The following is a 21,698-nucleotide window of genomic DNA, read 5'->3' on the forward strand; positions in this document are numbered from 1 at the left end:
TACAAATGACCTGATCTGCAAGGATGCTGGGCACCTGCTACTACCAACTTGTATTTGGATGCTGGTCTACAGGAAACTCAATTTTCAGATTGACCTTTAATTTTTTTTTCTGGTAAGGTAAAGTTTTTGATCTCCGGTTTATAAACTTCTCCTGAATGGCTTTGAACACTTGTCGGCCAAGGTGCGAAAGTGATCTCCTAGTTTACCCATGAGGGAGAGGGGAAGCCAGGCATTAACATGGATGCAGCTCCAGTTCCTTCATTAGCAAGTGTCTCTTGAATGAGTCCCCTGCTGGGTGCCCTAATAGGATTTCATAGTTTGCCCCTGCTCTTTATTCTATTGCATGGTGTTTGCTTTAATGAGACACAGCTCCTGTGATACAGAAAAAAGGCTTTTGATCTTCAGATGGACAAAGCTTTAAGGGGAATTCGTAAATATATCCACCACTTTTCTGAACACACATAGCTGCTAGCAAGATTGCAAGCCACTTTTTTTGTTTGTCAGCTGAATTTTAAAGTATACAGATTGTCTAGCAGTTGTCATATGCAAACATACCTATTTGATAGTTCCTGAAGTTCTGTACAGTTATGATTCTTAACACACTAATAACGTTTTATGTCTCTGGTTAAATTCCCCATGAGAAAAGGTTATCTGTTCACCAGGATTTTTGGTAATGTGCCACAACAGTTTCACTACCACCTGTTAATGACTTCCTCTCTGTTGGAGGATGTAGAGAGAGCCGAAAGCCCGGACTATTAATGTCATAAGTCAAAGATGGAAAGGAAGAGTGAGAGAGCAGAGGGAGTGATAACGTCTCCTGCAGGAGACATTAAGCCTGGAGCAAGCTTGCTAAAGGAGCTAACCAGAAACACCTTGCTTGTGGGGAGGGAACTGCAAGCAGCTGGTTCCGTATAAGAGAGCCAAAACAGTTGGGGAGCTTAGGCTGGGAGTCTACAGCTGAGTCCACTCTGAAATGGACAACTGCAGGCTGAACCTCAGGCAGGTCACCCCTAAGAACGCATTCCAAAAAAAAGGAGACTAGACGAAAGAACCCTTTCAGCCACCCAGGCTCTGAGGTAAGAGTCGTGCCTTGGGCCAGGTACTTGGTACTCTGAGTTTTACTTCTGAGTTATTGTCTGAATAAATCCAGACTCCTATAAGGGTGTGGATTGGACAAGAAGTGTGTGCAGTGTCTGTAAAAGAGCCTGTAAGCAGGAGAATAAAGGGCAGAGCAGAGGCACCATGGCCAAACGAGACTGAACGGGGCAACCATCTCATCTACAAGGAGTGAAAGCCAAAGCTTTGGGAAAGGAATGGCCAATGTAACCATGTGCTGAGGCCATTTTGCTGATTGCCCATTGGAAAACCCTTTCTGTTTGCGATATTTGATTTCTAGAGATAAATTTCAGGAGCCTGTTAACTTTGATAACATCAGTAACACAATGTAGGTAAGTTCATGGTCATTGATCAAAATACTCTATCCCAGAATTTCTCTTCAAACAGCACCAGTATGGTATGAGTACAAGGAATAATTCTCTGTAAAACTGCTGTCTAAGGGGTTTTAACTAGATTTCTAGTAAACTGGATGGAATTATTCCAATGAAAGATTTTGTTTATAAAAAAATGTAAAATTATTTGCAGAATACTGCACACTGGTAGTAGAAACAATGAATGGAACTATTTGAAAAGTCACTTCTCCAATTACCAACCAAGACCTAACTTCTGTGGAAAAGCTTTGACATTACATTCACTTAAAACAGTTCAAGGTCATTAGTTGCCTCAGGGCAAGTGTGACTTTTGTACTCAGGACTTAGCATGTAAGTATAGCTGTATTTTGTTTTCTGATACTTTTTCATATATTCGTACATGTAGGGTCAAATATTCAGTGACCTCTGTTTGCACACAGGCAAACACATGTCCAGGGGTCAGATTCAAACTCCTGTGCACACAGATGATAGAATGTACATGTGCAAATCCTGTCACGCCTTTGTGCACAGATGTTAGTGGTTGACAGTACATTCAGGAGTGGTAGCATGTGCACAAATAAAGGATGATTTGATACCACTGGGGAATGATGTTCCTTTATTCTGTTACTAGCTTGGGCTCTGAAACTTTACATAAACGTTTAAAATTATTTACACTTCAGATAAAAATACTTGGGCCAGATCCTCATCTGGTGTAAATGGCATAACTCCATTGACTACAATAGAGCAACACCAATTTACACTATCTGATCTGGCCCTTTGACCTTCAAAATTAGAGTATATACCAACCAATAAAACTGGGAATGGTATATAACACTATATTATCCTGTTGTCATGTATCCACTGGTGCTTTTGCACTGCAAGCTTCGTAAGGTTGTGAGACCGCTGTTACTATTTATTACTAATGTCATGCCATAAATGTGAATGTTATGTTTTGGTCTGGTTTGCCTGTTGTAGAGGGCCATGTAAATTTACAATGCTATATAAACAACTTTTACCTATATATGAACTTCAGAATCGTTGACAGCTAATTGAAAATCTCTTATTCTGCTATTCTTGGTATATTTAGAATATTTACCACATGTTCATATATTGGCATATGAACATGCGGGGGTGTGTGTGTGTGTATATATAATGTATATTAAAAATATGGTAATATTATATATATTTTCATATTAGAGGCTTAAGCTGTGCAGCATTTGTGCCCTACAGTAAGTCCCAGCCACCATACTCATTTATAGTATACCGTATATTGAAAAAAACAAATTTGACCCAAGTTCTGTTTTGAACAAAAAAATAGCTTGTATAATTTTTAATAAGGTTACCAATATATTCAGATCCTTTTAAAATAAAATCCATTTGTAGCATGATACGCTTCTTAACTATTGAACATGCAACCTAGATAGTGAAGGACTAGATTAATAATTGGTCTTAGGCATGTAAAGTTGACAGAATATCTACTGAGTTCACATTAGGCCAGTCATCAGGTGTTTACAATTTTAGGTCACTTGGACTTGCACTGAACCAGCTGGTGATGAGGTGAAAGGCTCCAGTCTCCTGAGAAATCCAAACCCTCTAACCTTTTATCGTGTATTTTACATACTTTAGCTCCTTTATGCTGAGGCTTCCTCACATTGCCCACTAGACATTCCTCACAAGAAAGAGAAAATTCATTTTCTACATGTTTAATCTCTCAGGCCTCTCAGTGTAATTCTCTACTGTGCTCATGACATTTGTTTTAGCTGCCTTCTATACTTTATCTCATCCACTAGACATTGTTTGGTGTAACTGGATGTCATTTTTTTTAAGCCAGTGTCAGCATTTGTTATTATTTGCTGTTCAGTGGCTCTGTAATTTATATAATATAAGCACTCTTCAGTATATCTTTCAAGGTTCTTACATGGTCCACGAACCCTCACCATATGATGGCAGCCACACAAATTTTAGTGCAGTTATCCTGAATACTCCAGTGAGATAGGGAAGTATTATTCCCATTGTACAGATTGGGAACTGAGGCAGAGCAAAAGATATTGATGTAGGCTTCGATCTGGCAAATGCACATGGGCTCAGCTTTAAGCACATGCACAAATCTTTTGATGCAGTTTCCACACACACGTTTCCAGGATTGCAACCAGTCACACAGGTAGTTTCTTTGGCAAAGCCAGGACTTGAACTCTGATGTCCAGTATACCAGTCCAGTGATTTAACTGCAGTGAATTACTCATGGTGAAGTTCTGGTATTTCCTCTCCTGGAGGTTGACATTTAATTTATGATTGGTTTTAATGAGTGCAATGCTGACATCCTGCTTGGAGTGAACAGTTGCCACCCAGAGCATTCAGGAAAAACTGAGGGAGCCCCACATCAGAATATCTCATAGCTCAATGGTTAGGACATTGATCTGAGAAGTGGCAGATCCTAGTTCAAATCCCTTCATCTCAGGAAAAAAGGGATGACTTGAACCGAAAGAGTCTCCAAATCACAGGTGAGTACCTATGCACTAGGCTAGAAGTTAGGAGGGTGGTCCTCCCATGACTCTTTTGGATAAGCTCACCTCTAGGGGTCCAAACCAGTAAGCAGGCTCAGGGCCTGCTTACTAAATGAGGCCCCACAGGCAAGTTAGGCAGAGGAACGCCCATCTTCTCCCAGTTTATGCATCACACTGAGGCTAGTTTGGGACTGCAAGGTGCATACTCAGAGGCAGAAATGTAAGTACCTAGGAAATTTTTACTGCAAGAAGTTTAGTTGTACCGCAAAAAGGGAGTTTAGGCGCCTACAGAGTTTGGGAACAGCTGAGCAAGGGCTTTGTGAATCCCAGTGGGGCTGTTCCCTCACATTTCAGAAATGAAATTAGCTCTTTCTGTGAAGTGAGAGTTTTACTTAGTTGCTTTGAATTCTTGCTAACGCTTTCAGTGTTCCATACAGCTCTGAAGCCGGCCATGGCAAATAAAAAGTGGGCTTCAGCCTTACCCTGCCAAACAATAGTACCATGGAACAATCAAGTACAGCTTTACAACACTTCATTCTGCTCTTGCAAAGATTAACCAAAGCAAAACAAAAGCCTTGTAATGAGAGCGATAGCAAATTAAAGGCGAATAAAACTTACTCAACAAGTTAATTCTATTTTCCACTTGGGTACTGTTTATAAGTTACTGTGGAAAAGTGTGTATGGCGTGGTAGCAAACGTGCTCTACTGAAAGAATATATTTTGCCTCCTCACAATGAAACCTATAATCCTCCTCTGCCCCCAACCCCTCCAAAAAAATTGTTTTCCTCAGAGTTGCTATTAAAATGCCCACATTGCACTTGGAGGTCTAGGGACCTTTTGTGATTTTCAAAGCAGTCTAAGGGTACATCTATACTACCCGCCCAGGTCGGCGGGTAGCGTTCGACTTCTTGGAGTTTGATATATCGCGTCTCATCTAGACGTGATATATCGAACTCCGAACGCGCTCCCGTCGACTCCGGAACTCCACCACTGCGAACGGCGGTGGCGGAGTCGACGGGGGAGCCGCAGACTTCGATCCCACGGCGTCTGGACGGGTAAGTAGTTTGAACTAAGGTAGTTCGAGTTCAGCTACGCTATTCGCGTAGCTGAACTTGCGTACCTTAGTTCGAACCCCCCCCCAGTGTAGACCAGGCCTAAGGGAGTTTGGTGACCAAAATACCTGCCTAGATTCATAGGTTTGTTTCTCTACTGCCTTGCACCTTGTGGTCACCTGTACAAAATGGCTGTCAAGTGTTCACACAATGAAATGTGTTGATATGGAGGAATTACACCTGTGCAAAGTGGGTATGAAAATGACCATACAAGGTAAGGTAATAAGGGATCAAGCCCTTAGGGCTGTTCTATATTAAGGAAATCTGTATTGCTGATTTCCTTAATATAGAAGGAATGTAAACTTGCTGCAAAGTGACATTACTAGGTAAGCTATACTGGTGCATGCCCCTCTTTATATTTTGCCATGCATCTACAATTAGGATTTTAGCTGCAAATTCCCCTGATGTAGATAGGTGCTGTCCTGGGATCTCACCCCCAATTTGAGCTTGTGGGTTCAAAGATAGGGACCCGCATGTATTCTGCCACCATGTCATAGGGTCTCACCCCCACTTTGAGCTTTTGGGTTCAAAGATGGGGACCCGCATGTATTCCCCCACCCTAAAATCCTAGGGTAGGTCTCCGCTGCCACCAATCAGGTTAAAGTGTCTGACACACTGCCTGTCCCCCAAGCTTTCCCTGGGGAACCCAGATTCAAATCCCTTGAATCTCTACACACAGGGAAGCAGCCCACTTCCCCCCTCTCTCTCTCCTAGCCACTTTGGAGAGATATACACCTTGACTCAACACAAAGAGGGACTCACTTCCCCCCTCCCCTTCCCTAGTCCTGGAAAGAGATACCTGATTCAAACTCCTTGAATCTCTACACACAGGGAAGCAGCCCACTTCCCCCCTCCCTCTCCTGCTCTCTCTCTGCTTGGAGACAACCCTTGTCTCCACAGAGTGGCGCCTAGCTTCCTTCCCCTGAATCCACAGGTAAGGAACTTAACCAAGTCCAAAGAAAAGAAAAGAATTTATTAAGAGAACAAAAAAGAAAATACAGAATCTCTATGAGCCCAAGCTGGACACTCATAGGGAATAACCTTATCAATCTCTGGAGAGAATCCCCCCTCCCCCTTTCTCAGTAAAAAGCAATATCAGCCAAACAGGAATAAAGCATTTCCTTTAGCAAACACACAATTGCAAATGTAGAAAACAAATCATAAGACTAATTCGCCTTTCTAATTAATACTCACTATTAATTAGTAGAAACTACTCCAGGAGAACTTGGAGACATGACTGTCCTCTCTTAGATTCAAAAAGAGTTCTAACTAAGAACACAGACAAAGGCTTCCCTCCACAGAGATTTGAAATTATCTCGTCTCTGATTGGTCCTTTGGTCAGGTGGTCACCAGGTACTGCATGTTAACCCTTTACAGGTAAAACACACTTTAACCCTTAACTATCTGTTTATGACAGGTGCTTTATCTAACCATATGTGCAGTATTTATATGACACTGTAACAAGTGTTCTATTTTATTATTTCTTTAGAGTTCTAAAATGGGGTGCCTATCCCAGGTTTGAGAAATACTCTCTATTCTCAACATAAATATACACACACTTGGTTAGCTAGTATACCATTGTTTGTACTGTTGACAGAGGGGTTCATTACAGTAAATTTCTGCCAACAATTTACAATCACTATTAGAATTTAGCATCAAACAATTTGCCCAACTTTGGGTGATAGAAGGAATTTCCACTGATAACTGGACTTTCCACTAGACAAAGGAAGGATGGTCTGGTGATGAGATTGCTAGCCTGAGACTTAGGAGCCTTGATCATATAAGTATTCTAGATAGAAATAAATGCTACTGGGGGACACTACCTGAACCTCAGTTATCCAAAACAGAGTAATCAAGCTTGACCTGTAAATAGAAGTGAATTTTGATTAAGCCATTTAATGAGTTATGCAAAGGAGAGTGAGCAAGGATGGAATCTTCTAATACCATTGACCTCTGTCACAATGCTGGACATCCGGCAAGCAAAATCCATTCAGCTGGAAAATTGGATGGGGTGTGGGCCTGGAGCAGGACTTCGCTGTAACTCATTTGCTATAGCTGGGCTACACTTGCCTGAATGAGTAAATTACACAAAGCTTTAAGTTGAGAAGAGAAGGTGTCAGAAAAAGCCAATAGATTTTTCCTTCCTTCCTTCCCGTGTTGGCATGTGCATCACCAATTCTCTTATAACCTGTGTTTTTCTAGGTCTTTCACAACTCTAGATTTCTCAGCAGGGTTAAAAGGCTGCAAAACAAATCTTGCCTAAGTAAAGGTAAATGTCATGCAGTGTCCCTAGTGAGAGAAATTAAATAATAATTTTAATATTTTTTTTTAAAAGGGGGGTTGATGTTTGGGTCACTTTCACAGCACAGACAACACTGCCATTACAGCTTACACACTATTGGAAATGAATGGACTTTGCCCACTTGAAATCTGACATCTGCAGTGTCTCACCCTTCTTCTGGACTGCCACAAAAAAACAAACCAAAAAAACCCAGTGGGAGAACCCTCAAGACCCTGTATGCCTTTCTCTGTGGTGTCTGCCACCACATGCAGGGCTGGGAGAAACTTCTGTAGAGAGAGGCTTTTTTATTTATTTTTAAAGAATGAACAACGGTAGGTATATGTGAGACATTTGCTTATCCAGCTACCAATCCTTTCTGGCAATTTAGTCCCATGGGTTGGAGTAACTAGAGATTATGGATGTTTTTGGGTGCCCAAACTGATACTTTTAAAGCCAGATCTAATTTTCAGAGTGTGCTGAAAATCAGGCCTCTTTATGAGGTCAAGTGAGAGACCCCAAAACTCAATGATCACTTGAGAATTCAGGCCATGAATCTTTTGATTTTTGGCTACTCCCACTGTCTATGACTTCTGCTTATGACCACTCTGTTTGCTGTGGATTATGAAGCTATAAACTGATAGTTATAGCTTCAGGTAGGAGGAACTCTTTAGGAGTAAGATGCAATTTTTCTTCAAACATTAAAGTGAGCTATCAGCATATGAAACAAAATAGTATTTATGTAGTTTTTTCCCCTGAAATTTCTGTAGGAAGGAATTTTGTTTTAATTCTTAAAATAATCTTGTGCTTTTTCTATTCTCCCTCCGCTCATGGCTAATTATTGCTGCACAGTAGCGATGAAAAGATCAGATCTGAATCCGAACTTCTCCAAAGTGTCTGAAGGTGTTTTGAGCTGGGCTTTTTTCCTGCTCCATTTTAAGCAGGGGTGGCTCTAGCTTTTTCGCCACCCCAAGCACGGCAGGCAGGCTGCCTTCGGTGGCTTGCCTGCAAGAGGTACCCGGTCCCGCAGATTCGGCGGCATGCCTGCAGGAGGTCTGCCGGTCCCACGGCTTCGGCGTACCCACCGCTGAATTGCCGCTGAATCCATGGGACCAGCAGACATCCCGCAGGCATGCCACCGAATCCGTGGGACCGGGGACTGGCAGAGCGCCCCCCACGGCTTGCTGGTGCCTGGAGCCGCTGCTGATTTTAATGATAGAGGCCAGCTACAACGTCTGGATTCTGATTACAGAATGGAGCAGCATTTTGGTTCAGACTCTCTGGATAACTGGGCTGTATATTCTAATCAATGTGATTGGTTCATCTATGTCACAAGTCATTACCGTTTTAAAGCAATTATAGTGCCATTGAAGGAAGTGGATAAATGGGATTCATGACAGTCAGCAGTGCATATGCTATTGTGGGCATGGAGTGGACAGCTACAGTTTTATCAACAGAATAGCATTGCACATGTTCCTTTGTGTGCTCTTGGATTTGATCCCCACCAGTGATGGGAAGGAAATTTAGCAAACATACAGGGGAGCATAATGGGGTTTTGATAAAATATTATGTTTTCAGAGCTCTGCTGGAGCGTGGCAGTTTCCTTTAATTCTACCACTACAGCTCTGGGGATTTTTCGGTGCTTGAATTCTATAGACAGCTCCATCAGCTATTTTGTACATTTTATTAGAGCACCTTAAGCAAACTGGAAACAGCGCCCATTGATCAATCTGTCCAATTAATGTATTGCCATTATTGTAGGCCTTGTTTTTCAGCAGGCCATAGGCTACTCAGTCAGTCAGTTTCACAGCAATTGCTGCCATGTTTTTAAATCACTCAAGTTTAGAAATCTATCAAAAGAGGATACATACACTTTTTAAAATTTGCTCTGCCTCAGTTATATGAAATTTAATTTGGTACAAAACTGTACATGGTTCTTGGTAAGGCTTTTGGTTTGGATTTAAACTGATCCATTTTGAAGTTCTGGCTTCATCTCCATTATGTAGCCTGATCTGTTGATTTATATATTAATTATATTGATTACTTAAGAATTCCCATTATCACTGTGAGGGTTGATAGGTTCTTGTCCCAAGATCAGGCCCAGTATTATTAAAATTACTCTGTAGTTGGGAATCCAGATGTGCACAGGTGCAACGCTCATGCTATAGGAACTTTTATATTTGCATATAGTTTATTAGTGCATTTAGCAAAGTCACAAACACTTTAACTTGGTAAATAGGGACACTACAGAATGTACATCTGAACATCCATATACTCACATCATCCCTTACAGAACAAACTGAAAAATTAGCTGTTGTCTTTCTCATTACCATCACCTTCCTCATTATCACCAATGACCATTATTCTGGCACCTCCCAAGGGCTACAGCTCTGTCTCCTACTGCCCACAGGCTGGGATGCAACTTTTATAATATGTTACATTGATGCTACTCTATCTAATGCATATTCAGTAGGGTTTTTTTCCCTTTTCTTTATTTGTATTTCCTCAATCTATGAACGTTGAGGTGTCTTCCTATAGGTTAGTATATTAATACGTGTAACTACCATTTCAGCTCAGGATCGTACCTGTCATCCCTTGCTTAAGCTGATTTGCAGTTATTACTTCCATATTCCTTGCAGTAGCGTTTACTGGAACATTCTATCGCCTACCATTGAGCAAGTTCTTCTTAGTTCCTAAAATCTAAAGGTAACCGTTGATCTAAGGATTAACCACACTTATGCTAATTTAAATTTCCTGTAATATCTTACAGGATACTGGCCTGTAGGTTTCTTGCATTACAGCTGAATATAATAAAGGCAAGCTAGTTTTATGGGCTATAAGTAGCTCTTTCCAAGTCAGCTCACATTAGTTTCTTTGAACTCAGAAATCATTGCAACAGTTAGTACTTTTCACCTGCAATGTATTTTTACTAACAGTGAATCTTCACAACATCGCAGGGCGAGGAAGGAAGGAGGGAGTTATTGGGAAACTAGGTAAAAGAGGTAAAGTGATTTTGTCCAAGGGCACAGCGGGAGTCAGTGCCAGTATTTTAACATGGCAGTTTAGTCTGAGTACTCTGCTCAGACTAGTACCCCATCCCTTTCAGCTGAATATCCAATACACCCATTAAACTCTGGGCATAGTATCAGTATTTTAAAACACAATACAAATCCACAATAGAATTCAAAAATAAACTCACTCAGCACATCCCTCAGAAAAATCCTGCAAGAATAGGCTTTTCAATGTGCCCTCCAGGCCAACAAATCTGGACTCCATCAGACCTCAAGGGTGGTGGGAATGAATTTCAGTTAAAGGGCCTTTGTTGTGGTATTTTTATTATATTAACACTAGAGTCCCCAGCTGAGATTAGGGTCTCATTGTGCTAGGTTGTGATGTTGCACTCCATCTGCTTTATGAAAATATGTTTATGAATGTGAATATGATGTAACTGAAATATGCTTTATGCAAAAGATCTCTTGTAAGGTATCATTACGAAGCTTATAATCATCTGAGTGTGTTCATCCTATTTATTTGCATGTAATATTTATATGTCTGAAGTTAGGAGAATAAGCTATAAACTTGAATTACTGATGTAAACATATTAAGTGGAAGCCATTAAGGGTGCTTCAGACTCAATAAACTGTAAATGGCTCTGTTTACTTGCAAGCCTTCCTGTGTACATGTGGGTCAGTCCAGGAAGAATGGAGGCTGGGGTCTCACAGGACATGTGACCATGTCACAGGATACTGGGGTGGGGACACCAGAGACACACAAGATTTCCGTCTTGTGCCAAAGCTATAAACGGGGGTGGAACAGGACAAAGGGTGGCCAGTCATGAGAGAGCCCTGCTTAACACATCAGATGTCTGCTGGAACTAACAAGAACTGTCCCGGGGAAAGGACTGGGCCCAGACTGGGAAGGAGTCTAGTCTGTGAAAGAAGCTTATTGGAACATCTGAGGGTGAGAGATTTCTAGTGATCAGTTTCTTAATGTACTAGACTTAGACGTGCGTGTTTTTGCTTTATTTTGCTTGGTGACTTACTTTGTTTTGTCAGTTATTACTTGAAACCACTTAAATCCTACTTTTTATACTTAAATAAAATCATTTTTGTTTATTAATGAGCCCAGAGTAAGTGATTGCTCCCCCAGGTATTAAACAGCCATGCATATTTCTGTATCAGTGTTATAGAGGGTGGACAATTTATGAGTTTACCCTATATAAGCCTTATACAGAATAAAATGGATTTATTTGGGGTTTGGATCCCATTGGGAGCTGGGTGTCTGGGTGCTGGAGGTAACTTGCTGAGCTGTTTTTGGTTAAAGTCTGCAGCTTTGGGGGCGTGGCCCAGACCCTGAGTCTGTGTTGAAGCAGGCTAGCATGTCTGGCTCAACAAGGCAGGATTCTGGAAGTCCCAAACTGGCATGAAAAACAGGCTCAGAGATAATTTCAGTACATCAGGTCCCAAGGGGCTCTCTGTGACTGAACCCGTCACATAGGTAATGTAGACACACAAAGTAAGAGACAGTGCCCTGAATATCTTACAATCTAAATCAGGGGTTTCAAACTGAATTTACCTTAGGGCCAGTGCCAATCCTCAAATTCTCCCAGTGGGCCAACATCACTCATACCGCCCAGAACCCACCCCCTAAAAACTCTGCCCCCCCAAAACTCCACCCTCCACCTGCCTAAGGCTCTGGGACAGAGTTTGGGTGGGAGAGGAGGTCTGGGGTAAAGGATTGGGGTGCAGGCTCTGGGAGGTTGTTTGGGGGCTGGGGGAGTGTGGGGAAGGGGTGCAGGCTCTGGGAGGGAGTTTGGGGGCGGGAGGGGGTATGTGGGGAGAGAGTGGGGGTGCAGGCTCTGGGAGGTGGTCAGGGGTGCGGTGCTTACCTGAGGCTACAAGGCGAGGCGGGGGGGCCTCTGCACACTTCTGCCCCTGGCACCGCCCCTGCAGCATTCCATTGGCCGCAGGGGTGCTTGGGGCAGCATGCAGAGGCCGGCAGCCATTAGAGTGAGCAGGCAGATACTGTTCAGCTCCATTGTGCTGCTGGGGCCCCTGAGGGAGGAGCACCCAGGGGCCGCAGGTGGGGCCAAGGGAGAGACCCGGCCCCAAAACTACTGGAACCCTGTGGGCCGGCAGTTTTAAACCCCTGATCTAAATAGACAAGACAAAAGGGGGAGGATGAGACTCATTCTCTAAAATTTTGCAGATGGGGCCCAAGAGAATAAGTGACTTGCTCAAGATCATCCAAAGCGCCCGTGGTGGTGAATAAAAGCTCCTTAGTCCCAGTCCAGTTCCTTAATAACAAGGCCATCCTTCTTGTCCTTTGCTGAACACTACCAACCCTAAGACCCACAAATCTAGGAACTCTGTCATCTTGACCAGCTCATCATAGGTGCCGACTCCATGGGTGCTGCAGGGCCGGAGGGTGGGGGGGAGGAGGTCAACCCCCCCTCCCAGGGGGCAGAAGGGAAGTTAGAGCCTATGAATCTCGTATTCTCTCAACTGCTGTGATGAGTGTAAAAGGACCCAAACTTTGAATTATACCCAGAAATGAACTGAAAACCAGGGCAGTCTCTGTAACACAGGTGTAATAAACTCCCTATGTGAAGCATGCCTGACCCAGATTGTGCAACAGCTGAAGCTTGAGTATGTAGCCCATCACAGTAATCTATCTGGATGCACAAAAGCGTGAAGGATTGTGGCAAGATTCCTATAAAGTAATGGTCACAGCCTCCTAGTCCAGCACAATCATATAGCTTAGGACTTGACTCTCTTTCATTGAAATGTAGGGATCAAAGGGACCTCGAGAAGTCATCTAGTCTATTCCCCCACTGAGAGGCAGAGCCATGATAGGTGTTTATCTAACCTATTCTTAAAAACCTCCAATCATGGGGAGTCCACAATCTCCCTTGGAAGCCTATTCCAAGGGAGCTTAATGAACCTCATAGTTGGTAAGCTTTTTTTCTTCTCATATCTAACCTAAATCTCCCTTGCTGCAGATTAAGCCCATTACTTCTTGTTCTACTTTCACTGGACAGAGAGAACAATTTAGCACCATCCTCTTCATAACATCTCTCAGTCTTCTTTCCTCAGGACTAAACATGCCTAGTTTTTTTAACTTTTCTTGATAGGTCAGGTTTTTCTAAACCTTTTATCATTTTTGTTGCTTTCTTCTGGACTGTCTCTAATTTGTCCACATTTCCTAAAATGTGGCACCCAAAACTGGACACACTACTCCAGCTGAGGCCTCACCAGTGCCAAGTACTGTGGAACGATTACCTCCCATGTCTTACATGCAATACTGCTGTTAAAACACCCCAAAATGATATTAATCATTTTTGCAGCTGCATCAGTGTTGGCTCATATTCAATGTGTGAGCCACTATAACCCCAGAACCTTTTCTGCAGAATTGCTGAGCAGCCAGTTATTCTCCATTTTGTAGTTGTGCATTTGATTTGTTCCTTCCTAAGTGAAGTACTGGTTTTCATCTTGTTGATTTCAGAACCATTCTCCAGTTTGTTGTTCCATTTTGAATTCTAATTCTGTTCTCCAAAATGCTGACATCCCCTCCCAGTTTGGTGTAATTTACAAATGTTATAAGCATAGTCTCCACACCATTATCCAAGTCATTTATGAAGATGTTGAATAGTAATGGACCTGTGACAGATATATGTGGGACCCCACTGGATTGTTTTTCCAGTTTGACAGCCACCCATTGATAACTACTTTTGACTACGGTCTTTCAACCAGTTGTGCACCCACTTTATAGTAATTTCATCTAGATCACATTTCCCTGGTTTGCTTATGAGAATGTTATGTGGAACTCTGTCAAAAGCATTATTAAAATAAAGATAAAGCATGTCTACTGCTTCCCCCCATCCACTAGGCCAGCAATCCTCTCAAAGAAGAAGATCCGGTAAGTCTGGCAGGTGTGTTCTTGAAAAGTCAATGTTGGCTATTATTTCTCACCCTATTATCCTCTAGGTGCTTGAAAATTGATTATTTAATCATTTATTCCTGTATCTTTCCAGGTATTGAAGTTAGGCTGTCTGAGCTGTAATTCCCCAGGTTGTCTTTGTTCCCCTTTTTAAAGAAAGGTACTATGTTAAGGGCAGGGATGGTGTCCCTAGCCTCTGTTTGCCAGAAACTGGGAATGGGTGACAGGGGATGGATCACTTGATGATTACCTGCTCGGTTCATTATCTCTTGAGCACCTAGCATTGGCCACTGTTGGAAGACAGGATAGTGGGCTAGATGGACCTTTGGTCTGACCCAGTATGTCCACCCTTATGTTTGACCCTCTCTAGTTCTCTGTGACCTCAACCTTCCTTCATGTGTTCTCAGAAATAATTACTATGGTTCTGAGATTACTTCAGCTAGTTCCTTAAGTACTCTAGGGTGAATTTTATCAGGCCCTGCCAATCTGAATACATCTAACTTATTTAAATATTTTTTAAACTTTCCCCCCTCAATTCTGGCTTGTGTTCTTCCCCCCTTATTAATATTAATCGTGCTAAGCATCTGGTAACAATTAACCTTTTTAGTGAAGACTGAAGCAAACTAGTCATTAAACACTTCAGCCTTCTTGGTGTTCTCTGTTGTTAGCTCTCCTTCTCGCCAAGTATAGGACCTACTCTTTTGTTACTCTTTCTCTTAGTCTGAATGTACTTATAGAACCTTTTCTTAGTGTCTTTTATATCCTCTGCTATGTATAACTCATTTTGTGCCTTAACCTTGCTAATTTTGTCCCTACACACTTGCACTAGTCCTCTGTACTCATCGTTAGTAATTTGTCCATGCTTCCACCTTCTGTAAAATTTCCACCTTTTTTATTTTCAGGCCATTGAAGAGCTTCTGATGCAGCCATAGTGGCCTCTTACTATTCTTCCTATCTTTCCTTCACATCCGGATAGTTTGCTGTTGGGATCCTGTTGATCCTTCTCAATCCTCTCAAAGGCCCATAAGGTATATTTGGTCAGATGGGGATTGTTAAATGAAGGGGGAGGGATGGAATGGGGGATAAAAAGGGGGCATCCCCATCAACTTTACTTGGCAGGTTATTTGTATAGTGGGGGCAATAAGAAGACTGGCTGAGCACTGGAGCAGAGACAGGACTTGTGCATTGCATGGAGTAGAGCTTGTGAGAAAGCTATGTGCATGTGCATGTGCTTGATGTGTATATACGTACATGTAAGCAACAGCATATCTATATTCTTGTGTATAAAATGTCTGATATCTAAAACGTCTCTTCTCTCTCACTTCCACCTCACCCCCTTCTCCTCCAAGAAAAATAAAGTAGTCAGCAGTGTACTTCACTTGGCTACAGGGCTAAGATCAAATTACATCAATGGGTTGCTGCGGTTAGGTGGGGGTAAAAGAGTGTATGCAGTAAAGAGAATTCAGTAAATAGAGTATAATGATTACTTCATTGCTTTATGTGCAGTTTTATGTAAATCTATAGCTACATCGTGAGTCAGAAAAATATATCGGATTCCTGTTAGTTTCTTCCATATTTTGCACAAGTCTTTGCAAGTCTAATTTCTTCCCCTCCCTCCTCCAGCCCCTGGGTATCTAACATTGAGAAGCTTTTTTCCATGAACAGCAGCATGGAAACAGAAGCAGGAGCATGAGGCAGTACCTGAGGGATTTTTGCCAGGATGTTACACAGGGATCTCTTGAAAGGCCAGCTGCAGAATTTGCAGATGCCACTTTATCTTTCTGTAGTGTGCCCTGGTCCTCTGGGCAGCTGTTTGCATTGTCTTGGCTCACTGCAGTTGTGTGAAATTTCAAACTGATACGAAAACTTGCTATAGATGCTAATAACAATTTGGCTGTAGATAGAAATCTGTCAGGCTCTGTCTACAACTATATTTGTGCAAAACAAGAATACTGGACATTCACACGTCCACCTCTCTCCCTCTTTTCTGATACCATCTGGGTGGTCGCTATTTGTTAAGTCTTCTTGCCTATTGTCTCTCTGACTCTGGTCTGATAATGGAGAAGCATGATGATCTACATCAAATTAGAGTTAGAAGAAGGTGCACTGATTCAGGGATAGCTCTTTGGACCTTGCCAGTTGCTTTGGCCAGTGTTATTTTTCAAACATGAGTTGTTGGGCTCCAGAACCCTTCCATGGAAAATGTTGAGGACTATGTCTGGACTCAGGAATTCCTTTCCCTTTTTGGACGTTTTCATTTTCTGGCCTTAGACTTTTCCATCAATCTGAAATAAATGCATCAAAGTTGTATATCTGTATAACACTGCAATGTATGCAGTGTGCTTTTTTTCAGCTATCTCAGGCGGTCTTGTGGTTAAAATGTTCAAAAGTGGGAGTCATAAGAGGTGGGTTCTGTGCCTGTCTCTGCTACAAACATCCTGCATCAATCCTTGGTACCTCAGTCTTCCCATCAGTAAATACATATTTCCCTCACAAGAGTAAGGGGGAAATAAATGCAAAAAAGAAGTGAAAAGTACCATTTTTCTAAGTTTCATTGTTGAAATTTAGTAACAATTTGGAATTTTAATTTCATGTTTTAAGGATGCAAAAATTGGGCTTTGAGAGGTAAGAACCGTCCTTTTGATGAGTCATCAAGAAATAATCATCATTTATTGTCTTCTAACACCTCCTATAAGCTACCTGGATATAGATTACTGCTCATGGAAATTGGCACCCTCTGACTGAAGAAGAAAATACCTGCCCTCTCACTTTATAAGCCTCTACCAAGTAAGTATGGCAGAGGTGGATATATAAAGCCTCATTACCTGGGTCAACATGGGTCTGTCTGCTACCTACAGTTGAAACAAATTATTCTTATTCTATTTTTTACTACGGAATTTGTGATACAGGATACAGATACCGATGTGAGATGATGGGGGTGGGGGGTGGGTGGGTTCTGATATTTGGAACAACTTAAAAAACAGAGGAGATGAATGTTTCAGAGACAAGCATCAAAGTGATATAGCAAAACAAAGAAGTGAAAAAATTCAAGTGAAAAATTTCAAGTGAAAAAATTCAGTGTCAAAGATAGGGTGACCAGATGTCCTGATTTTATAGGGACAGTCCCGATTTTTGGGTCTTTTTCTTATATAGGCTTCTATTACCCTCCACCGTGTCTCGATTTTTCACATTTGCTGTCTGGTCACCCTAATCAAAGATCACCAGCAATAGGGAAAAACGCTATATATAATATGTTACCTTTTTGACCACCGTGGTGTTTAAAAGGTATAAGTCAGTCAGCTACAGTCTTGTGTTCAGATAACTTTACAGCATGGTCAAATAAGATTCAGTAGATATTAGGATGCTTAGCCCACAATAAAACAGAATTTAACAATAATATTCTTGCTTTCTTAAGGAATTCAAAGGATCCTTGACAATAATGGTAACAAATGCAGCACAGCCACAGCCCTGATCACCAGATGCAGGTGCTATTGCAATGGGCTCTTTGGTTAACATTTTCAAAGCAGTCTAAGGGATTTAAGCATATCTCCCATTAAAATTAAATGGAAATATGAATTTAAATCCTTAGTCTGCCTTGAAAAGCTGCATGTATGTAAAAATGTCTGTTAAAAACATGGATTACAATCACACATAGGTAACGTGTTTTGTTATTCCCTTTTACCAGCTTTTTGGAAAAAATAGTCATGTTATCATGTATGTAATCAGTCACTGTACCATATATCGGCACAATGACACCAGTCTTGCTTAAATTTTATCTGCCTACAAAATCGATATGCTTAGGTAAAGCTACCTTGGAGTCTGTGACTATAGTAGAAATGAAAAGCAGAATAACTGAGATAGGCCTAAGAGTAACACTTTCAAAGCATGATGTATAAGTTGGTATTGTTATGAAAACAGAATTATGCAAAGGCTCCCAATGCACTGGATGAGCTGCCTTTTTGTATTTTATAAATAAATATGAGAACTGGCAGCAATGCCTAAAGTTAAGGATTGACTAGAACCTTTCATTATGAGACCATGTTCTCAATTTCTTATAACTTTGCCAAACTGTTCAGGCTGAAATTTTCCATGTTGGGTGTCTGGCTAAGGCTTATTTTTATTGTGTGTAAGTTTCGGCAAAAAGGGTTTAGCTATTTTTGAGAATGAGGAGAATAAAATGTTATTTTACCCTTATTAAATTCTTACAACTATTTAATTGAGAAGCTCTATTGCCTCCATGTTTTGGAGCAGGGACTTGAAATTTGGCATATGTATATAATGTAAAGTGGGATTTTCTAAATCGCTAAGGAGGTTTGCCACCTTACACACTTGAAAACCCTTGTGTACTCCTGACAATCCTATCCACAGTGTTTTAAATATTAAATATTATATATTTAATTTTACATATGCAGATGTACATGTCAGTGTGTTGGTTTTAATGCTGGCATTGTAGTTTCTTGCATTGTATAGTCACCTGCAATGTTATGTAGTCACCTGCAATGTAGTGTGACAAAGGTGTTATGCTGATCTGACCCTCTGTTTATCTTCACTGAAGCACTACTCAGTCAGCTGCTGTTTCTGTTCTTGTTGTAAAGTGTTTTGAGCAGGGGTGAAAGTAACTTAAAGGACTTGCCGGTACTCCGGAATCCTGAGGAGGGGCGTGGCCTCCGCTGGAAGAGACGGAGCCTTTAAATCCCCAGGACCTTTAAATCAGGATTTAAAGGGCCCGGGGCTAGGGCTGTGGTAGCAGCAGCTGGGAGCCCCAAGCCCTTTAAATCACCCCCTGAGCTCCCAGCTGCAGAGGTGGCTGGGAGCCCTGGAGTTCGGGGGCAATTTAAATGGGATGATTTAAAGGGCCTGGGGCTCTAGCTGCTGCTATCGCAGCAGAGCCCCAGGCCCTTTAAATTGCCGACGGAGCCCCAGGGCTCCAGCAGCAGGGCCCGGGGCTCCTGCTGCCGCTCCCTTCCAGGGCCCTTTAAATTGTCTTCGGAGCCCTGCTGCTGGAGCCCTGGGGTAGCGGCGGCAGGGCTCTGGGGGCTATTTAAAAGGCCTGGGGTGCTAGAGGCAGCGGGAGCCCCGAACCCTTTCAATAGCCACCAGAGCCCTGCCGCTGCTACCCCAGGGCTCTGGCAGGCTCCAGGGGCTATTTAAAGGGCCCGGGCCATTTAAATTGTCCTCGGAGCCCTGGGGTAGCGGCAGTGGGGATCCAGCGGTGATTTAAAGGGCCCAGGGCAGTAGCGGCGGCAGGAGAACGTGGGCCCTTTAAATCACCACCCGAGCCCCGCAGCCGCTACCCCAGGGCTCTGGCAGCAATTTAAAGGGTGCTGGGCTCCAGGCTTTTAAATTGCTGCCTCAGGAAGCCAGTCCACCCCGGTATGGTGCTCCAGCTCTTGCCGGCAGGGGTGGCAGGTTTGTAGAAATGTTGGTGGTGCCCCGAACCTGCCCTTGCCCAAACTCTGCCCCCCCAAACTCCACCCCCCACCTGCCCAAGACTCTGGGAGGGAGTCTGGGTGGGGGAGGAGGTCTGGGGTGCAGGCCCTGGGCTGGGGCAGGGGACAGGGGTGCAGGGTGCAGGCTCTAGGGAGTTTGGGGATGGGAGGGAGTGTGGAGGGAGAGGGTGCAGGTTCTGGGAGGGAGTTTGGGGATAAGAGGGGGTGTGGAGGGAGGGGGTGCAGGGATGAGGGCTGTGGGGTGAGGCTGGGGGAGGATTGGGGATGTGGGGTTTGGGGTGTGGGAGGGGACTCAGGGCTAGGACAGAGGGTTGGAGTGCGGGGGGATGAGGACTCTGGCTGGGGCTGGAGATGAGGGGTTTGGGGGTGTTGGAGAGGCTCAGGGCTAGGACAGAGGGTTGGGGTGCAGGGGGATGAGGGCTCTGACTGGGGGTGTGGGCTCTGGGGTGGGTCAGGGCTGGGGATGAGTTTGGGGTGCAGGCAGGCTGCCCTGGGACTGGAGCCCCCCCACAGCCCTCTCCCTGCTGGCAGCAGCGAGCTCTGGAGTAGAGACCCCCTTCTCCCCCGCTCCGGCAGCACACTCACCCCCCCCCCAACACTGCACATGCTCCTAGGGCCCCTCTCAGGTCCAATAATCCCCCTCGCCTCCCCTGTGGTGGGTGCCATGCGGGGGGGGGGGTTGCTGCCATCACAAGTGCGCCTCCTCCCCACTGCTGTCCCTCACTGTAGCCTCACTGGGGCTGCCCCTTGCCCAGCGTGGCGCAAGAGCAGTGACTGCAGGCAGGGGGGCAGCTGTACTGGTGGAGGGTCCCACTGGAAAATGAAAGGGTCCGAGGGGGAAGGGCAGCCTGCCCTGGCAGTAGTGAAGGCGGGCACTAGGACCCTGTGGCAGCAGTTAATGCAGGCAGGCAGCATGAAGCTGCAGGGGATGGGGAGAGACAAATGCTTTGCTCTGGGACCCAGGGAGGTGCATGGGGCAGCAAATGGGGGCCGGGGCACACTCAGGGGAGGCGCGGGGGGGCAGCAGGTGGGGCCAGGGCGGAGACCCGGCCCCAAACATTCATGGAGCTGGGCTCCCGGACCCTCAATTTTGCTGGAGCCAGGAGGTGGAGTCAGAGAGGGAGAGAGTGCTCCATTTTCTTGCCAGTAGCTACTGCACCTTTTCTTACCGGTCCTCCGTACTGGCCCGTACCGGCTTACTTTCACCTCTGGTTTTGAGATACTTTACATATAAGCTTTGCCATAACACTAAATTCTATTCTGTTTTCCATTGCAGAGTTCCAGAGCTTACTCCTCTGCATCACACACAGAAGCAAGAGGGAGCAGAGGCATTGGTCTGGGCTGGAAGATTATTTGTAAGATCATAGTCAAAGTAACAGATAACATTGCCATAATGTGTAGGCAATAAAATGGCCTTGCTAATACTGTTCTTCAGTTTCTATGTTCTTGGAAGCTGTTGTAAACTTAGTGCTTTGTGAAGGGTGACTTGACTTAGCCTTGCTGGTGGAAGTTCTCCATTTATCCAAAGAACAGGTATAATGCAATCTTTTGGCTTGCTGCCTGGCTAATGTGCCATATTCCTGACCTGATGGAACAATTTTTGGGGCCTGAGTTCTTCAGTCTCCCCAATCCCTAAGCTCTCAGTTGAGAGAGACAAGGAGATCAGTTTTGACTGGAGATTTTTAAATATATATATTTTCAATAGGGAATTAGATTTAGATCATCAAATAATTTCATAAAAGTCATGGGCAGTAGAGTTGTTAGACTATTTTAAATGAAATGATGGTCTATTATATGGAAATTTTTAAAACATTGCATTTTTTCATTCCCCCCCCCCCAAAAACTAGAAAAACGTTTAGCTTTCATTCTCCACTTCTCATTCAGTAGCAAAATGGAAAAAGGTAAGTAGGGGGAAGACAGAGGAGGAACCAAAATCTCAACATTTCAAC

The 21,698-nt window shown here is 43.5% G+C and overlaps 1 long non-coding RNA gene across 3 annotated transcripts; it reads left to right on the forward strand.

Annotated features, from left to right (window-relative positions):
• LOC120403392 lies at positions 1 to 21,171 on the forward strand. 3 transcript variants are annotated; one of them, XR_005597535.1, is made up of 4 exons: positions 1 to 112; positions 15,202 to 15,327; positions 16,996 to 17,086; positions 21,026 to 21,171. It is a non-coding gene; the product is annotated as an uncharacterized LOC120403392 (long non-coding RNA). The 3 variants fall into 3 exon arrangements; XR_005597536.1 differs by lacking the exon at positions 16,996 to 17,086; XR_005597537.1 differs by lacking the exons at positions 15,202 to 15,327; positions 16,996 to 17,086.
• The last annotated feature ends 527 nt before the right edge of the window (positions 21,172 to 21,698 follow it).

Source organism: Mauremys reevesii, linkage group 4, assembly GCF_016161935.1.
Source record: "Mauremys reevesii isolate NIE-2019 linkage group 4, ASM1616193v1, whole genome shotgun sequence".
NCBI lineage: Eukaryota > Metazoa > Chordata > Testudines > Geoemydidae > Mauremys > Mauremys reevesii.